Source organism: Hyperolius riggenbachi, chromosome 11 (assembly GCF_040937935.1).
Source record: "Hyperolius riggenbachi isolate aHypRig1 chromosome 11, aHypRig1.pri, whole genome shotgun sequence".
Taxonomy (NCBI): domain Eukaryota; kingdom Metazoa; phylum Chordata; class Amphibia; order Anura; family Hyperoliidae; genus Hyperolius; species Hyperolius riggenbachi.
This window is the reverse complement of record NC_090656.1, coordinates 160,132,580-160,152,718: the sequence shown is the minus strand read 5'-3', so window position 1 is coordinate 160,152,718 and position 20,139 is coordinate 160,132,580. Positions and strand designations below refer to the sequence as shown.

General features: G+C 49.9%; 1 protein-coding gene across 4 annotated transcripts in view; it reads right to left on the bottom strand.

Moving 5' to 3' along the window:
* Positions 1-20,139, bottom strand: part of LPCAT2 (lysophosphatidylcholine acyltransferase 2) — a 390,784-nt gene that overhangs the window by 323,332 nt on the left and 47,313 nt on the right. The window lies entirely within an intron of this gene.

Here is a 20,139-nt window from a genome sequence, read left to right as displayed (position 1 = left end):
TTGCAAGATTCAGATTTGTAATTACGTATACCCCTGGTAGTAAAAACATCAAGGCCGACGCCTTATCCAGGTGTTTAGAGCCCGAGACAGTACAGCCCTCAGCCCCTGAGACCATTCTACCTCAGAAGGTAGTGCTGGCAGCCACTGAGACCTGGAAGGATTGGACAGTCACTCTGAGTCCTTACCAACAGGATGTTCCTGAGGGAAAGCCTGATGGGGTCATGTTTTTGCCACTGCCTTTCCGTCTCCAACTCTTGCAACTGTTTCATTCCCACAAGAATGCTGGCCATCCCGGGGCCATCAGGACTCAGGATTTGTTGGCCAGATGTGCTTGGTGGCCTACGTTGGCAACAGATTGTAAGGAGTTTGTAAGAGAGTGTGCAGAGTGTGCTAGGAGCAAACCCTCTCGTCAGGCCCCTGTTGGCACTTTACAAACCTTGCCAGTTCCAAGTGAACCATGGAGCCATGTATCCATGCATTTTGTGGGTGAACTCCCCAGGTCTGAGGGCAAGACAGTCATTTGGGTGGTAGTGGACCGATTCAGTAAGATGGCTCATTTTGTTCCTTTGAAAGGACTCCCCTTGGCCCAGGAATTGGCTGATCTCTTCATCCAGAACATTTTCCGGTGCGACACCTGCTGCGGTTGTTCTTCTGCTGCCTCCTCCTCCAAAGAAACACCTTCCTCATCATCTGACTCCTCTTCCCCACACGACTCTTCCTCCTCCTCTTTCCCCCTCTGTGCTGCTGCAGGTGTTGAGGAATCATCTGCTTCTGCTGAGAATTGATCCCACAACTCTTCCTCCTGTTCCTGTTCCACAGCTTGATCCACCACTCTATGCACGGCACGCTCCAGGAAAAAAAGCATATGGGATCAAGTCGCTGATGGCGCCTTCACTGCGACTCACCACGTTTGTCACCTCCTCAAATGGCCACATGAGCCTGCAGGCATTTCACATGAGTGTCCAGTACTTCGGCCAGAACATCCCCATCTCCCTGGACCGTGTCCTTTGACTGTAGTTGTAGAGATACTGTTTGACGCCTTTCTCCTGTTGTAGAAGGCGGTTGAACATCAGGAAGGTTGAATTCCAGCGAGTCGTGCTATCGCAAATCAAGCGTCTCACCGGCAAATTGTTTCTCCACTGAATATCGGCAAAGCATGCCATGGCCTGTAAGCCTGGGTACTTAGACACAAATCTCTGAATTATGAGATTCAGCACATGTACAGGGTACATGTGTATACTTTCCCAAATTCGAAGCCGAAATGAGATTGCTGCCGTTGTCACACACCACGTTGCCGCTCTCCAGTTGGTGCGGGGTCAGCCACTGATCCACCTGTTTGTTAAGAGCAGCCAGGAGAGCTGCTCCAATGTGACTTTCCGCTTTGAAGCAAGACATGTCTAAGATGGCGTGAGACCGTCATACCTGGCATGCAGCATAGGCCCTGGGGAGCTGGGGCTGTGTAGCTGCAGAGGAGATTGCAGCACCAGTAGAGTAGCACTGTCATTCAGCCAAGGAGGAGGAGGAGGATGACAGCAAAGAGGATGTAGCAGGAGAGGAGGTGGCAGCAGGCCTGCCTGCAAGCTGTGGAGGTGTCACAACTTGGTCTGCTGCACAGCCACATACTCCCTGCTTGCCAGCGGTCACCAGATTGACCCAATGGGCTGTGTAAGTAATGTACCTGCCCTGACCATGCTTAGCAGACCAGGCATCCGTGGTCAGATGGACCCTTGACCCGACGCTGTGTGCCAGAGATGACACCGCTTGCCTTTCATCTTCATGGTACAGTTTGGGTATCGCCTTTTTTGAGAAATAATTGCGGCCTGGTATCTTCCACTGCAGTGTCCCAATGGCCACAAATTTTCGGAAGGCCTCAGAGTCCACTAGCTAGTATGGTAGCAGCTGGCGAGCTGACAGTCCCGCCAAGCCAGCTGTCAGATGCCGGGCAAGGGGGTGACTGCAGACATTGGCTTCTTCCGCTCAAAGATTTCCCTCATGGACACCTGGCTGCTACTCTGTGCAGAGAAGCAGGAACCACTCAAGGTGAGAGGCAGAGTAGAGGAGGGTGGCTGTGATTGTGAAGGTGCAAGGGAGAAAGCGGCTGAAGATGATGCACCTGAAGGAGAAAAAGGAGAAGGAGGGTGGCTTTTCTTTTGTGTGCTGCTTTTCCTCTGGTGCTCTTCCCATTGCAGCTTGTGCCTTTTCTCCATGTGCCTTCGTAAGGCACTTGTCCCTACGTGAGTGATGGCCTTTCCATGACTCAATTTTTGGCGACAGAGAGAACAGATGGCAATGCTCTGATCTAAGGCAGACACACAAAAAAATGTCTAAACCGCTGAGCCGCCCTGGGGTTTGGGCACAGTGGTGGCCTCAGCAGCTGATGTTGAAGGGCATGTTGGCTGGCTGTCTATAGGTGGCGATACATGGCGCCGGACACTGCCACCATCTGTTTCTGAAGACGAGCTCCCCCTGCTTCTTTCAGCAACTCATCTCATCCTACTCCTCTCTGACTCCCCCTCTGAACTGTCCCCTTGGTCATCTTGTCTCTTAGGAACCCACGTGGCATCCGTATCATCATAATCATCCTCCCCAGCTTCGCTTGCCTCAGACACCTCGTAAACTGCACCAACAGCAGGTACTTCATCATCCTCCTCACACGTTACGTCCATAGTGTCACCTAACTCAGACATAAGAGGTGGTGTAACTTGCTCAGCGCCTTCATCTTGTTGTAACAATAATGTCTGTGAATCAGTTAATTCTCCACCAAATAACTCCTGCGAAGTGCCAAATGCAGCGGATGTGGTGCTTGTAGTAGCGCTGTTGGCTGCGGAAGATGAGGTGTTCTGTGTTAAATAGTCAACCACGTCCTGACAATCTTGGGAGTTGATAGGATGTGCCTTCTTCTGAGCACTATACTTTGGGCCAGGGCCGCACGAAATCACATCAGCACGACCTCGAACAGACCTGCTGGGTGGCCTGCCTCTGGGTCTGCCTCTGGCTCTGCCTGTTGTTTTGTCCATATCGGGGTGGGGGGGTTGAAGTGAAAGGTATGCACTGACTTGACTAATACAATGTGCAGTCACACAGGTGCAGTGAAAGGTATGCAGTGACTGGTATTACAATACAATGTGCAGCTGTCACACACGTGCAGTTAACAGGTATGCACGGACTGGTATATTACACAGCGTGCAGTCACATAGGTACTGTGAACAATTATTTAATGACTAGTATTACAAATTTGCAGCTGTCACACACACAGGTACCGTGAACAGGTGCAGTGACTGGTATATAACACTGCTTGCGGTCACGTAGGTAGGTAGGTAGGTAGGTAGGTAGGTGCACTGAACAGGTGGATATGCAGTGATTGATATTACAAATGTTCAGCTGTTACACACACACACACAGGTACCGTCAACAGGTGCAGTGACACTGCATATATAACACTGCGTGCGGTCACATAGGTAGGTAGGTGCACTGAACATAGGTGGATATGCAGTGATTGGTATTACAAATTGTAACAATAGTGTCAGCAGGATAACAGGTTTCCGATTATGTGGTGATCTGCAGTATCACCAATAATACAGATACTATATCTGATTATATGGTGATCTGCAGAATCACCAATAATACAGAAATAGTTAGCAAATGGCGTGTAAGACGTGACAAAGTCACTAGTTTTATTGCACAAAGTGTAGTGATTGGTGCAAACAGTAATTTTCTGATAGATCCTCAGCGGTAAACTCACCAGTGGTGATGGAGGTTACAGATAGAACCACAGCAGTAACCTCACCAGTGGCGAGGGCCCACTGGTGAGAGAGAGTAGTCGGACAGATCAGGTAGGCAACAGACGGGCAGACAAGGTACAGAATCAGCAGGCAGAATCAAAGTGGAGTTCAGGCAAAAGTCGGCAACAAGATCAGATGGGCCGAAGTACAGAATCACAAGGCAAAAGGATAGTCGAGAGTTCAGGCAAGGTTCATACACATAAAGACAATAATATAAATTATAATTATAGCTATTGTCACAGGAGCCCTAGTGACTGACCGCACTTAGCCTTCTAAACGGTGCCAGCGCACAGATCGTGCGAACTCTGGTCGCAGTCAATGCGCAGGAACCGTTAAGAATTAGCCGCAGACAACTCAGAAGGGAGCCTGTGAGACACGGGTAATTACAACGTACACACGATTCCACCGTATCTGCCACCACCACTGGTATGGGCCAGTGGACCCGATTTACTGACTGACTAGTCCTGCGAATAAAACGGTTAAACACACGGTATTCTGTCTAGCCAACAACAAACAAACAGTAGCGTATCTTCAGAGACCCGGGATCAGTTCTGTGTGTGCTGATAAGCAGGGTAGCGGAACAGTGAATGACTTGGAGGAAGTCTTTTATTCACAGCAATATAAATAATTAATATATACAGACAATTATTAAAATCAACAATTATTAAAACAGTAATAGCCAGTATGAAATAAAAGGGAGAAAATACTTATGGTTTGTGGAAATATGTCCTTTTGTGGGAAAATCATAAAGTTCTTGGTTTCAATCAAAGTTCAGCAGAATTCTTTGTTCCAGGTTACAGAAGAGATGGCCAATCAAGATGGCCGCCAGCACATGTGTCCTTTGTTTCAGAGCTTCATTCAAAGTTCAGCAAAATGGCCACCAGCCCTATGTCCTCTGAGCTGGCAGCAGAATGTTCTCATATGGATGGAATGGGAGGACTCCCTGCGGAGTCCCTTGCAACCACTTTTGAACAATGCCCATCTTTGGGTGGAGCCTCAAGTACAGCCCAGGGGTTGGACAGGGGCGGTGAGCTCCCTGGCTAGGTGTTCTATGCCCATTAAATATGACTTTGGTCATATCTCGGCTTCCGCTTTCCGTACACACATGACCATCACATATTCATATTTCTCAGACTAGCACCGTTCATATGATACCAAACTTGGGCATGTTTGCATGCCCGGCTAAAAAACGGTGGAATTCCCCGAGTTCTGGTTCTGCCAGTGGCCCCAATTTAATATCAAAATACTCACAAGATCCGGACCAGCAGAATGATATAACTTCCACAGCTCTCCGATGTATGGTACTTCTAAAACATGCATAAAGATCATAACTCTATGTTTCCCTATCCTGGCTGAATGGTTCCGCTAAGTCTGCCCCCTGCTGGGATTAGCTTCCTTGGCTCTGAAAAGACTCCTGGTTTGTTAATTAACATCTGAGTGTTACCCCTCTGGCTTCATTAGCAAGTCACAGGGCACAGGCTTCATGAAAAGAACTCTGCTAACTACTCCCCAGGAGACAGCAGAGACCCCCCAGGCTGGACTGCCTGGTGTCCACAGACATGAGATTCTGATTGGGGCAGCGCAACGACAACCGTGGCAGGAAGTCGATTGCGGCTGCGTTTTCTGCGCACTGACGGCTCGTCCGTCACACCTCCCCTTTCTGATGCTGTGTAGGGGGTTGTCACCAAGACATCCTCCGTAGCAGCCATTGGCGCTGTTGGGTCTAGTTCTCCCTGACACCGGGACAGCCCATCAGCGTTCCGGTGTCGGCCAACCTGGCTGACGGGTCTCGGGTTGCCGGTGCGGCGGGGAAACCTATTGGAGCCTGTGGCTCGGTTCCCCTGGACCGGTCGCGGTCTGCTACCCTCAGGGTTGACCCGACATGGACCGTTCTGGACAGGGCGTTTGCGCCACTGCAGTCGGACGTGGTGTCTGCCGGGACTGCTGACAACGGGCAGTGGTTTGGGTAGGTCAACAGCCAGCCCACGCAGGGGTTCCCTGCGAAGTGGCTGTGGACCTAAGGGAACCACGCGGGAATCCCTGGACCTTCCTGGCTCCTGACAGACGGCACATGCTTTGCAGTGGTTTGCTACATCCCTGTTCATCCTGGGCCAATAAAACTGCCTCCGAATACATGCAAGTGTCTTGCGGACACCAGAGTGTCCTGTCAGGGAATTATCATGTGCGGATTTCAGCACATGTCCCCTGAACGCACTCGGGACCACAAGCCATTTGGTATCCGCGTGGGATCTACCTGTAGGGGGCTGTACAGACTCACTGTACAGTCTCCCACCTTTCCAGTACACCTTGAAAGCGTCCCCGTCTGCGAGGGGCTTAGCGGCTTGCTGCCTGAGCACCTCCAGGCTTGGGTCACTTTGTAGTGCGGCTGAGAATACGGCGCTGTCAGTTTCAGCCAACTGGCTCATGTCACACGAGGCCAGCGGCTGAAAGGTCTCATCCCTGCGGTCAGAGGAGGGGGAGGAGGCCGGAACCCCCTCCACCTGTTCTGAGCTCGGGTTCTGAGCAGTGCAGCTGCGCGGTACTGCTAGCACAGGTACACTGTCAGAATGGCACAGACGGACATTACTCAAATCATCATTGCATGCAGTAATGACATTGACAGGTATAGACATTTTTTCATTACAGACAGGTTGTACAGTAAACTCAGGTACAGTTACAGCATCATCACAACAGACAGTCTGTACATCAAACTCAGGTGCCTTTGAAGCAGGCACTATTGAACCTGGTACCCTTGAACTGGGCACATTCAACCCACCTCCCCCTGGTGCTCCCCCAAGTGTATAAAGTACCTGGTGGTGGGTGGAGAGTCCGTCTCCTTCCGTGAGCGACAAGGCGGTCGTGGCAGGTTCATAGTAGGACACAAGCTTGCCCAAATCAGTCCCCAGCAACACAGGGACTGGGAGATCCTTCATAACCCCAACAACCCTTTTGTGGACCCCTCCTCCCCAATCCAGCTTCACTCTCGCGTGGGCTATGTGAAAAAGGGTGCCCTCTACTCCAGTAAGGGCAAGGGATCGGCCGGAGCTGATGCTCTCCTTTGGCACAAGGTGTGAGTGAACTAACGTGATGTCAGCTCCGGTGTCTCGAAATCCGGTGGTCGGTTCGGTCGCGGATTTCCTTTCCGCGGGCAAACAGGACAAAATCTGATGATCCAGGCTGTGGTTCGCTGGCGGGTTGCCTCTGCTGTGGGTGAGGTACAGGTGATGCAGATGATCCAGGTGCTGGTGGTGTCTGTCTCCGCTCCGGACAGTCGAATTTCATGTGTCCGGGCTGGCGGCAGTAGTGACAGGTGACCTCTCCAGGGGCTGCAGCCCTGGGTGCAGAAGCTGTGCTGGGTGGCCTCTGTGGCTGACGGCTCACAGGGGCAGGAGAGTCTGCCGAGGTATTGGGCTGACCTCCTCTCCAGCTGGATGGGACAGTTCTGCGTGTATCAGCCACCCGGGTAGTTGCAAAGGTCTCAGCAAGGTCTGCAGCGACAGTGGCTGAAGCCGGCCTGCGTTCTAACACAAACTGTCGTACATCAGCAGGGCAAATGTTCAGAAATTGTTCGAGGACTATCAAGTCCTCCAGGACGCCATAAGACCCTTTGGTGAGGCCTAGAGTCCACTGGCGGAGTGTGGTGAGCAAGCTGCTGACCACATCTCGCTACGAATCAGAAGACTTTTTCTGCCAGGCCCTGAACTTTTTCCGATAGGCTTCTGGCGTCAGCTGGTACTTAGTAATGATAGCGTCTTTTATAGCAGCATAATCATTATCCTTTTCCGCAGGCAATTCTGCGAAAGCATCAAGCGCTTTGTAGCGCAGCAAAGGTGTCAGATGTCTGGCCCACTGGTCTTGGGACAGACGATACTGACGGCATGCTTTTTCAAAAGACCGCAAAAACAAGTCAATGTCTGTGTCTTTTTCAATATTAGCAAATTTAAATTTTGCACTTACGGGTGGTGCAACTCCTTCAGCAAGGAGGCTGGGCGGTGAACTCCGGCTGGCCTGTTACACTTTTGCCATGTTTAGCTCATGCTGTCGTTGGCGCTCCCGTTCTCGCTCAGCGGCATCCCTCTCCGCGTGGCGTTCTGCAGCAGCAGCCTTGCGTTCTGCAGATTGGCGTTCCCGCTCCTCACGGGCTTCCATGTACTGCATGTACTTTTCCAGGTCAGTCTCCATCAGCTTTCGTAATGCCTGCTGCATTACCGGGTCAGTACAAACGGACAGTCCAGTACTGGCCGGTTCCAGGCGAGTACCTTCAGAAACTCTGGGATTGGGGTCCACACTGACATTCTCCTGCGTAACTGTTGATGCAGGGCCCTCAGGATGCACAACCTCTGTACGGTCAGGAGTCTCAGTCTCTGGTTCCCCTCGATTGTCAGATGGGCTGGTATCCACTTCAGCGGACACTCCCGGCTCCCGCAGTTGCTGGGTATCCCATTGAAACAATTCCGTTACCAGATCCCCTTGTTTCTTGCGGCCGACATCAATGCCTCTCTCTTGGCAAAGATTTTGCAGGTCCGCCAGGCACATTTTCTTGTAGTTCCCGGACATTTCCACGCCAAATAAAATAAAACTTTTGGGGAGGGGTACTGGCTACACAGTCTCTCTGTATATATAAAAAATATATTGCCTTCCAGCTACACCAATGAATTAGTTCGTTTCTTGATAGCGCTAGCGCTATCTTAGATACTTTCAGCACAACACAGGTCCCAACCGCTGCCTAACACTGTCACAGGAGCCCTAGTGACTGACCGCACTTAGCCTTCTAAACGGTGCCAGCGCACAGATCGTGCGAACTCTGGTCGCAGTCAATGCGCAGGAACCGTTAAGAATTAGCCGCAGACAACTCAGAAGGGAGCCTGTGAGACACGGGTAATTACAACGTACACACGATTCCACCGTATCTGCCACCACCACTGGTATGGGCCAGTGGACCCGATTTACTGACTGACTAGTCCTGCGAATAAAACGGTTAAACACACGGTATTCTGTCTAGCCAACAACAAACAAACAGTAGCGTATCTTCAGAGACCCGGGATCAGTTCTGTGTGTGCTGATAAGCAGGGTAGCGGAACAGTGAATGACTTGGAGGAAGTCTTTTATTCACAGCAATATAAATAATTAATATATACAGACAATTATTAAAATCAACAATTATTAAAACAGTAATAGCCAGTATGAAATAAAAGGGAGAAAATACTTATGGTTTGTGGAAATATGTCCTTTTGTGGGAAAATCATAAAGTTCTTGGTTTCAATCAAAGTTCAGCAGAATTCTTTGTTCCAGGTTACAGAAGAGATGGCCAATCAAGATGGCCGCCAGCACATGTGTCCTTTGTTTCAGAGCTTCATTCAAAGTTCAGCAAAATGGCCACCAGCCCTATGTCCTCTGAGCTGGCAGCAGGATGTTCTCATATGGATGGAATGGGAGGACTCCCTGCGGAGTCCCTTGCAACCACTTTTGAACAATGCCCATCTTTGGGTGGAGCCTCAAGTACAGCCCAAGGGTTGGACAGGGGCGGTGAGCTCCCTGGCTAGGTGTTCTATGCCCATCAAATATGACTTTGGTCATATCTCGGCTTCCGCTTTCCGTACACACATGACCATCACATATTCATATTTCTCAGACTAGCACCGTTCATATGATACCAAACTTGGGCATGTTTGCATGCCCGGCTAAAAAACGGTGGAATTCCCCGAGTTCTGGTTCTGCCAGTGGCCCCAATTTAATATCAAAATACTCACAAGATCCGGACCAGCAGAATGATATAACTTCCACAGCTCTCCGATGTATGGTACTTCTAAAACCTGCATAAAGATCATAACTCTATGTTTCCCTATCCTGGCTGAATGGTTCCGCTAAGTCTGCCCCCTGCTGGGATTAGCTTCCTTGGCTCTGAAAAGACTCCTGGTTTGTTAATTAACATCTGAGTGTTACCCCTCTGGCTTCATTAGCAAGTCACAGGGCACAGGCTTCATGAAAAGGACTCTGCTAACTACTCCCCAGGAGACAGCAGAGACACCCCAGGCTGGACTGCCTGGTGTCCACAGACATGAGATTCTGATTGGGGCAGCGCAACGACAACCGAGGCAGGAAGTCGATTGTGGCTGCGTTTTCTGCGCACTGACGGCTCGTCCGTCACAGCTATCAAACAATTCCTATCTCTGTGTGAAATCCCCGGTTTCCTCCCGGATCAAAGCACACTGGAACTATCTAAGGTCTGAGCGCTAACACGAAGTATTTGCAACAACAGACAATGAGCAAATGACATCTCCCAGCTTAAATACAGAAAGCAAACTCAAACCGCCTGCCCAGAGGGCTGGACCAATCAGCAGTGTGTGATTGGCAGGTTGGTTTCAGCTGACTTCAAGATCAGCTGACCCGTCTCCTCAGATTATAAAGGTCCTGCCGCCCCGCCCGCGAGCGTGCTGACCTAATCTGATGTGCAGAGGAGAGACCTGTCCTGCCAGGGGCTGTGCAAGATGACTGAGAGGAAGCGGCCGCCGTTGGGGCAATGTCAGACGCGGAAGCGGCGGCCGCAGCACTCTCCGCTGGTGAGGTAATACTGCTATACCTGACACAAATTTGCAGCTGTCACACACACACACACACACAGGTACCGTCAACAGGTGCAGTGACACTACGTGCTGTCACATAGGTAGGTAGGTGCGCTGAACACAGGTGGGTGTGCACCCACCATACAATTTTATGTAATGCCGAGCATACACGGCATAGATTATGCGCCGGATTGAGCCGCTGGCTCGATGCCGGTGCATCCCTGCTCGTCCGCGCATGCGCGTGGATCGATCCCCGCTCGTCCCCGCCGGCGGCTGCTAATCAGCCATTGTTCTCCCCGCCGGTATCGAGCGCAGTATTGATGCGGCGGGGTATCGGACAGGTTGGATCCTATCAATCGAGCCATCAGGCTCGATTGATAAGCCACCCTCCTGTCTGTGTATGCCCAGCCTGCCAGATAGATAAAGTTCAACATGTTGGAAATGTATCTATCTTACCATCTATCTGCCGAGCAATTAGGCATTGTTCTACTCAGCAGGAGATAAACTGAAGACAATGCACCAGAGATAATGACCGTGCTCTACAGAAAATAATCTAATTATGCATTCTAACAGAAAATCCAACAGAAAAATCTAACAGAAAATTGTATGGTGTTTTCCCAGCAGAGGCAGAGGATCAGCAGGATAGCCAGGCAACTGGCATTGTTTAAAAGGAAATGAATACTGCAGCCTCCATATACCTTTCATTTTAGGTTCCCTTTAACTACTCTTTATGGTACTAGTTGATTTCCATTCAGCTCACACCATAGTATACAGAGGAATGCTTAAACTTTGATTTTTTTTTCTTTTCATATGTAAAAATATTAAACAATGCAAAATTCAGTTAGTTGTGTGTTTTATTTTTTTTATACAAATAAATAATTAGGCTTGCTATATTTATAAATAGGCTGTGTATAAAGCAGCAAGGGTTAATATCCAACCTGGCACAGATTCTGTAACACTTGCAAGTTCTCTCATTGATGGCACGGTGCCAGGGTTATTAATGTGTGGCATTATGAGAGGGAGGTTACAGGGGGGACTTAATAGAATGGTTGCAGGCTGGCTTTGGGGGGCTCTGGCCATGCTCTGGGCCCTGCGGTGTGGGGTACAAGGGAGGGAAAAGTGTGGGAACCCATTTTTAGGCCCCCAAGGCTTAAATTCAGCAAGACCGAGTCAGTGTTCCCTGCGATGTGCCACCCTGACTTACTTCAAGCTGCTCACTGGAGAACGAAGAGGCAGTGTGCTGTTTACAGAAGCAACTACAAGTAGGGCTTAACGTATGTTGTGCATGTGTTATTGCTGTGTAAACATTTTTTTGAATACAATATATCTGAAAGGTTTTATGCTGGCCATCTTTACATTTTCACAGTGAGCGTGACCATTTTAATTTATGAATTAGTCAGAGTATTAAAGTCAGAGAATCATTTAGAATTACTATCAAAGCATGTGCTGCAACTAAGCCAATCCTTTAACTATCTATATACAGTAATTATAATAAACATGTTCCGTTTAGATTAAAAATAAATTATTTGGTACAATTGGCTATGCCAAACCATTTTTAAGCGTTATAGATGAACTTTGGCTGCTAAGGCCCATAGCACTTTGCAACTACTTTTTGTGTTATAAAACTTCATTCTAGCTCTGTCACAGGAAGCAAAAATGATGAAATGATTGCAACCCCAGACATGAGAAGCTATTTTGATGTTTTGCATCTGTCCAAGATTTTTGATTGGAGAATTAGGGACCCCAATAAAATTTGGGTTGAATTAGAGCTGGGTTTAACAGAGGAGAGGACAACTTTTTCCTGAACTTTGCACGTGTCAGGGAACTGTGCAGATCACCCTCTTATTAGGCCTTCTCTCTTGGTATTGATGAAAACATTATGGCCATGGAAGAATAAACAAGCACCCTCTCCCTTAAAGGACATCCGAGGTGGAAATAAACTGATGAGAAAAACAATTGTATCTGTCTTCCTTCTCCTAAAAATGACATTTTTTTCAGTTTGTACTGATTCATTGTCTCTGCTCAATTTTTTTATATGCGCCCCTGCACTGCACGGCTGGCAATTACGGTTTCTGTTTATTGACCTGAGGAAGCGGGCTGTGTCCCGTGAAATGCGTTGTCTACAGTTTACCCCTTATTTTAATAAAAATACTCCTTTTTCCACCAATATGAGTCTTCTGATGAGGTAAGATACCTCTTTTTATTTGAAATTTTATTTTTGAGTTCATTTCTCCGCTAATGGCTTGTTAATAAGATTAAGGGCGTCTCCACTGATTTGCCTCCGTATCCCTCACCTCTTTGAGGTGCCACTAATTCACCGGGGAGATTATCCGCCAGTATATAGCACCACAGGAGGAGAGCGACCGCCTGGTACCAGAGTGTTCCAGTACACCGAGCGGAAACGGGTATTTTCCGCATGTGATTGTCATTGGTTGCATCAGGGCAACCCACCTTTGTGAGTATTTATTACCCACACTATTACCTAACCCACTAGTCTAACGATACTACACCATAAGGGCTCCCGGTCTCATCCTTTCCCTAGGCCTAAGACGTTCCCCTCCATAGAGTGGCGCCCGTTAAGGACCTTCCCAGAAACTCTGCTCAATTACACTTTCACTGAAGTATGCTAGAGAGAATTATTGACCCTTTTTATCTGTTACCTGCTCTTAGAAGCCATTTACTGACATGAAAGTATTTTATGGCTTTAATTACTTATCAGTGAGGGTTATGCTATAGTCTGACCCAGTCCAACCTGGACAGAAACTGTCACTTGCATACTTGATGTTTAACTCTTTCAGGCAGAGAAAGAAAAAAAGGAACACAGCCTAGTTATTTGTGTGCTTGGCACTATACATACACAAGTCTATCTCATCATGTCACATGTCACCTCGGTTGTCCTTTAAGGGCTATAAACAGCTATTCCCCCCAGGCCGGAACCCCGATTGGTTTAGAAAACTTGCTTTGTAGAATGCCTATCCCTGCAACTATTACAATTGATAAAGGAGAGAAAAGTCTCCCAGGATCCACTAAAATGATGTGAGATGATAACATTAGATTCCTTAAAGGGACCCTGAGCAGTAAGGAAAAAAGGAAATCCAAACTTACCTGGGGTTTCCTCCAGCCCCCCCATAGCCCACAAGGTCCCCCGGGGTCCTTTTCCTCCCTTCCCTGGTCCCGCTGGCGGCTCAGAAAGTCTGGCGACTTTGGCTGAAATCTAGCGTGCACGCCCTCGGTGTGCACCCTGTGCGTCATTACGCCGGGCGCCGTAAGAGTCCTGGCCATGTGCAGTTCGGTCTTTAGAGAACCGCCCATGCGCAGGACTCTCACGGGAACTGGTGTGACTTCAGCCGAAACCAAGCGGGACCATGGAAGGGAACAGGAGGATGCCAGGGAACCTTGTTGGCTATGGGAGGCTGGAAGAAACCCCAGGTAAGTCCGTATTTCCTCTTTTCCTTACTGCTCAATGTCCCTTTAAAGGCCCATATTCACTTTTGAGTTTTCCACTAGGTGATATTTTCTCAGTTTGTCATAAATTGTCTTTTTAACCACCAGCCAGCAAGAAAATACTCTAGATAATTTTGATACTTTTTCACCAACTTTTGGGACGATGTCAATTGTCAAGTATTGAAAATGTATTTTAAACGAAAGATGAAAATTATCTTCTAGGAGGTAACTCAGGAGTAGAAGTTATTGCATATGGGCACTTATTTCCCTTTCAAGCTCAAAGTTTCATTCGAAAATTGGAAGGAGTTGAATGAACTATTTGATCCAAGTATAAGGATTTAGAGAAGCATCTAAAATGAGATCCTTGCAAAACGTCATGGTTGTAGGCATGCAGTAACTGGGAAAGGGAATTGGGATGTTCTGAAAAAAGTATGGTTTGGAGGGAAATCTTTAGGGCTGTGTGGCTCCAGGGCTCTCCATCTTACTGACTCTTACAATATAAAATCGTAATGAGGTGGTATTTGACCCCAGGCATGAGTTGGAGAGGGAGCTCCAGGATTGACAGTATTTGCTGGCACTGTGGAGCTACTTCTGGATAATTCGCACATGTATGGTAGTCAGGGGCGTTTCTAGGGTCCTTGGAGATCAGTGGCACCTGTGGGCACCAGGCGGGGAGGTACATGCGGCGCGCGCAGTGCGGCGCGGCAAAAAATGGGCGTGGCCATGCGGTGAGTGGGCGTGGCCATGGGTGGGGCCAAATGTACATGAACTTAGCAGCGGTGTAAGCTACGGATAACGGGCCTGCCCATCGAAATATTGGACGGAGCCCCCTGTCCTTTATTTCGATCATTTACAATCAGTATAGGCATAGATCAAAGATGTATACGCACATACAATTTTGATTGGTCAATCACTGACCCCCAATTTCCCACCCCCGTGCAGTAAGTGGGCCAACAGACAATGAATTTTATGAACAGAGCTAAAATTGGCTAATCAAAATTGTATGTGTGTACCAGGCTTTACAGCTAATACTGTACATACTGAAAGTAGCAGGGATAATACAGCTGGTTTACAATCAATAAAGGCACAGAGTAACACCTTACACTGTACACACTGGAGGTAAATCAGCACACAGTGCAAGCACTAGAGAACAGCGTATACTGTACATACTGTAGGCAGCAGAATTCAGCACACTGCAGCTAGCGTGCCAAAAATATGACGATCACGTTGTGCGGCGTGCTTATCGCGCCGCACCAAAAAATGGGTGGGCCATGGACCAGAATATAGGTGTGGTAACGGGTGGAGACAAATTTACATGAACCTAGCAATGGTGGGACATCAGATTAGGACAGTGGTGGCGAACCTTTTGGAGGCCGAGTGCCCAAACTGCAACCCAAAAGTCACTTACCGGTATCTATCGCAAAGTGGCAACAGCAATTTAAACTAAATACTGTACAAACGTTTTAACTCATACATGAACATTATGGAAAATCCAAGTTGAAAATAAACTGTGAAGATAAACAATTTCATCCATCCTACTCCTGAAAAATGTATTCAATTTTTTAGAACCTCCCAGTTTTATTTTCTGTTTTAAAACGCTAAAAAAGTAGGTTTAATGCTATTGTCTCATATGATAAGGATTCAGCTTTTCCCATAGTCTCGCAGTTAGCAATCATGTGACCCCCAACAAGACATATTCAGCAATCATGAGGCCCCCAACAAATCAGGAGGCCCCCAACAACACAAATTCAGCAATCATGAGGCCTCCAACAAATCATGAGGCCCCCAACAAGACAAATTCAGCAATCATGAGGCCCCCAACAAGACAAATTCAGCAATCATGAGGCCCCCAACAAATCATGAGGCCCCCAACAAGACAAATTCAGCAATCATGAGGCCCCCAACAAATCATAAGGCTCCCAACAAGACACATTCAGCAGTCATGAGGCACATAAATAGACAGCATTTCACATAAATAGGCAGAATGCCCCCTTAATATGGTAGCCCCCCAAGTTAGGTAGTGAGTGACAGGGACCCCCAGGTTAGCTAGTGAGTGACAGGCGCCTCCAGTTAGGTAGTGAGTGACAGGGACCCCGATAGTGAGTGACAGGGAGCACCTTTAGGTAGTGAGTGAGTGCCAGGGAGCCCCTTTAGGCAGTGAGTGAGTAACAGGAAGCCCCTTTAGGCAGTGAGTGAGTGACAGGAAGCCCCTTTAGGCAGTGAGTGAGTGCCAGGGAGCCCCTTTAGGAAGTGAGTGAGTGCCAGGGAGCCCCTTTAGGAAGTGAGTGAGTGCCAGGGAGCCCCTTTAGGAAGTGAGTGAGTGCCAGGGAGCCCCTTTAGTGAGTGAGTGCGTGCCAGGGAGCCCCTTTAGGGAGTGAGTGAGTGACAGGGAGGCCCTTTAGGGAGTGAGTGCGTGCCAGGGAGCCCCTTTTATGGAGTGATTGAGTGACAGGGAGGCCCTTTAGGGAGTGAGTGAGTGCCAGGGAGCCCCTTTAGGAAGTGAGTGAGTGCCAGGGAGCCCCTTTAGGCAGTGAGTGAGTGCCAGGGAGCCCCTTTAGGGAGTGAGTGAGTGACAGGGAGCCCCTTTAGGCAGTGAGTGAAAGGGAGCCCCTTTAGGCAGTGAGTGAGTGACAGGGAGCCCCTTTAGGGAGTGAGTGAGTGACAGGGAGGCCCTTTAGGTAGTGAGTGAGTGAGTGAGTGAGTGACAGGGAGCCCCTTTAGGAAATGAGTGAGTGCCAGGGAGCCCCTTTAGGAAATGAGTGAGTGCCAGGGAGCCCCTTTAGGGAGTGAGTGCGTGCCAGGGAGCCCCTTTAGGGAGTGAGTGCGTGCCAGGGAGCCCCTTTAGGGAGTGAGTGCGTGCCAGGGAGCCCCTTTAGGGAGTGAGTGCGTGCCAGGGAGCCCCTTTAGGGAGTGGGTGCGTGCCAGGGAGCCCCTTTAGGGAGTGGGTGCGTGCCAGGGAGCCCCTTTAGGGAGTGGGTGAGTGACAGGGAGCCCCTTTAGGGAGTGAGTGAGTGACAGGGAGCCCCTTTAGGGAGTGAGTGAGTGACAGGGAGCCCCTTTAGGGAGTGAGTGCGTGCCAGGGAGCCCCTTTAGGGAGTGGGTGCGTGCCAGGGAGCCCCTTTAGGGAGTGAGTGCGTGCCAGGGAGCCCCTTTAGGGAGTGGGTGCGTGCCAGGGAGCCCCTTTAGAGAGTGAGTGAGTGAGTGCCAGGGAGCCCCTTTAGGGAGTGAGTGAGTGAGTGACAGGGAGCCCCTTTGGTGAGTGAGTGACAGGGAGGCCCCCCCTCTAGCCGCCGCCGCTCCCCCCCTACCTCTCAGCAGACCTCAGGATCAGCGGCGACCCGACCAGATGTACGAGCGGGCGCTGGACGCACCCGCTCGATATGCGGAAGTGATGTCACTTCCGCATATCAGTGCGGGCGCTGGGTCCTAGCGCCCGCACGATTGGTCGCCGGCTCGCCGCCTGATCCTGAGGTCTGAGACTGTCAGTGACGCGGCGGCTGGAGGGAGCCGCTGAGTCTTGACAGAGGGGGCGGCCGGGCGGAGATCCGTGGCACCCCAGGAAAGATTGGGGGCACGTGCCCCCCTAAAACAGGGCTAGCGACGCCCCTGATGGTAGTCATGCCCGGAGATAAAGAAACTCTGGCATTATATCCAGGGCTTCTTACGAAGCAATTATGAGCTAAATTTCAGGTTTGACACGTTGACTGCTCCGCTAAGCATAATGTGTTGCATGATAAGCTGATTTCCTCATTAGTCACAAGGAAACTAATAGCCAAAAAGTGGAGGAACGCCGCTAAATAGGAAGTCCTTCATGAAATACAAATCTAGAAATTACGTGGGTGTTGGGAGGGCATTCATCAGCAACGATCTGTATCTCAGCTGGCTCAGGGGATTGGAGAGGTGAGAGAAAATCCTTCCCTCTTCTGTTTTTCCTTTTTCATCTCCCCCCCTCATTCCATTGTTTTTCTCCTTTCTCACCAGCTTTGTGATCACTATCAATAATAAAACGGGGCTGGCATAGCCGCGTCACTGACAGTCTCAGACCTCAGGATCAGGCGGCGAGCCGGCGACCAATCGTGCGGGCGCTAGGACCCAGCGCCCGCACTGATATGCGGAAGTGACATCACTTCCGCATATCGAGCGGGTGCGTCCAGCGCCCACTCGTACATCTGGTCGGGTCGCCGCTGATCCTGAGGTCTGCTGAGAGGTAGGGGGGGAGCGGCGGCGGCTAGAGGGGGGGCCTCCCTGTCACTCACTCACCAAAGGGGCTCCCTGTCACTTACTCACTCACTCCCTAAAGGGGCTCCCTGGCACTCACTCACTCCCTAAAGGGGCTCCCTGGCACGCACCCACTCCCTAAAGGGGCTCCCTGGCACGCACTAACTCCCTAAAGGGGCTCCCTGGCACGCACCCACTCCCTAAAGGGGCTCCCTGGCACGCACTCACTCCCTAAAGGGGCTCCCTGTCACTCACTCACTCCCTAAAGGGGCTCCCTGTCACTCACTCACTCCCTAAAGGGGCTCCCTGTCACTCACCCACTCCCTAAAGGGGCTCCCTGGCACGCACCCACTCCCTAAAGGGGCTCCCTGGCACGCACTCACTCCCTAAAGGGGCTCCCTGGCACGCACTCACTCCCTAAAGGGGCTCCCTGGCACGCACTCACTCCCTAAAGGGGCTCCCTGGCACGCACTCACTCCCTAAAGGGGCTCCCTGGCACTCACTCATTTCCTAAAGGGGCTCCCTGGCACTCACTCATTTCCTAAAGGGGCTCCCTGTCACTCACTCACTCACTACCTAAAGGGCCTCCCTGTCACTCACTCACTCCCTAAAGGGGCTCCCTGTCACTCACTCACTGCCTAAAGGGGCTCCCTTTCACTCACTGCCTAAAGGGGCTCCCTGGCACTCACTCACTCCCTAAAGGGGCTCCCTGGCACTCACTCACTGCCTAAAGGGGCTCCCTGGCACTCACTCACTTCCTAAAGGGGATCCCTGGCACTCACTCACTCCCTAAAGGGCCTCCCTGTCACTCAATCACTCCATAAAAGGGGCTCCCTGGCACGCACTCACTCCCTAAAGGGCCTCCCTGTCACTCACTCACTCCCTAAAGGGGCTCCCTGGCACGCACTCACTCACTAAAGGGGCTCCCTGGCACTCACTCACTTCCTAAAGGGGCTCCCTGGCACTCACTCACTTCCTAAAGGGGCTCCCTGGCACTCACTCACTTCCTAAAGGGGCTCCCTGGCACTCACTCACTTCCTAAAGGGGCTCCCTGGCACTCACTCACTGCCTAAAGGGGCTTCCTGTCACTCACTCACTGCCTAAAGGGGCTTCCTGTCACTCACTCACTGCCTAAAGGGGCTCCCTGGCACACACTCACTACCTAAAGGTGCTCCCTGTCACTCACTATCGGGGTCCCTGTCATTCACTACCTAACTGGAGGCGCCTGTCACTCACTAGCTAACCTGGGGGTCCCTGTCACTCACTACCTAACTTGGGGGGCTACCATATTAAGGGGGCATTCTGCCTATTTATGTGAAATGCTGTCTATTTATGTGCCTCATGACTGCTGAATGTGTCTTGTTGGGAGCCTTATGATTTGTTGGGGGCCTCATGATTGCTGAATTTGTCTTGTTGGGGGCCTCATGATTTGTTGGGGGCCTCATGATTGCTGAATTTGTCTTGTTGGGGGCCTCATGATTGCTGAATTTGTCTTGTTGGGGGCCTCATGATTTGTTGGAGGCCTCATGATTGCTGAATTTGTGTTGTTGGGGGCCTCCTGATTTGTTGGGGGCCTCATGATTGCTGAATATGTCTTGTTGGGGGTCACATGATTGCTAACTGCGAGACTATGGGAAAAGCTGAATCCTTATCATATGAGACAATAGCATTAAACCTACTTTTTTAGCGTTTTAAAACAGAAAATAAAACTGGGAGGTTCTAAAAAATTGAATACATTTTTCAGGAGTAGGATGGATGAAATTGTTTATCTTCACAGTTTATTTTCAACTTGGATTTTCCATAATGTTCATGTATGAGTTAAAACGTTTGTACAGTATTTAGTTTAAATTGCTGTTGCCACTTTGCGATAGATACCGGTAAGTGACTTTTGGGTTGCAGTTTGGGCACTCGGCCTCCAAAAGGTTCGCCACCACTGTCCTAATCTGATGTCCCACCATTGCTAGGTTCATGTAAATTTGTCTCCACCCGTTACCACACCTATATTCTGGTCCATGGCCCACCCATTTTTTGGTGCGGCGCGATAAGCACGCCGCACAACGTGATCGTCATATTTTTGGCACGCTAGCTGCAGTGTGCTGAATTCTGCTGCCTACAGTATGTACAGTATACGC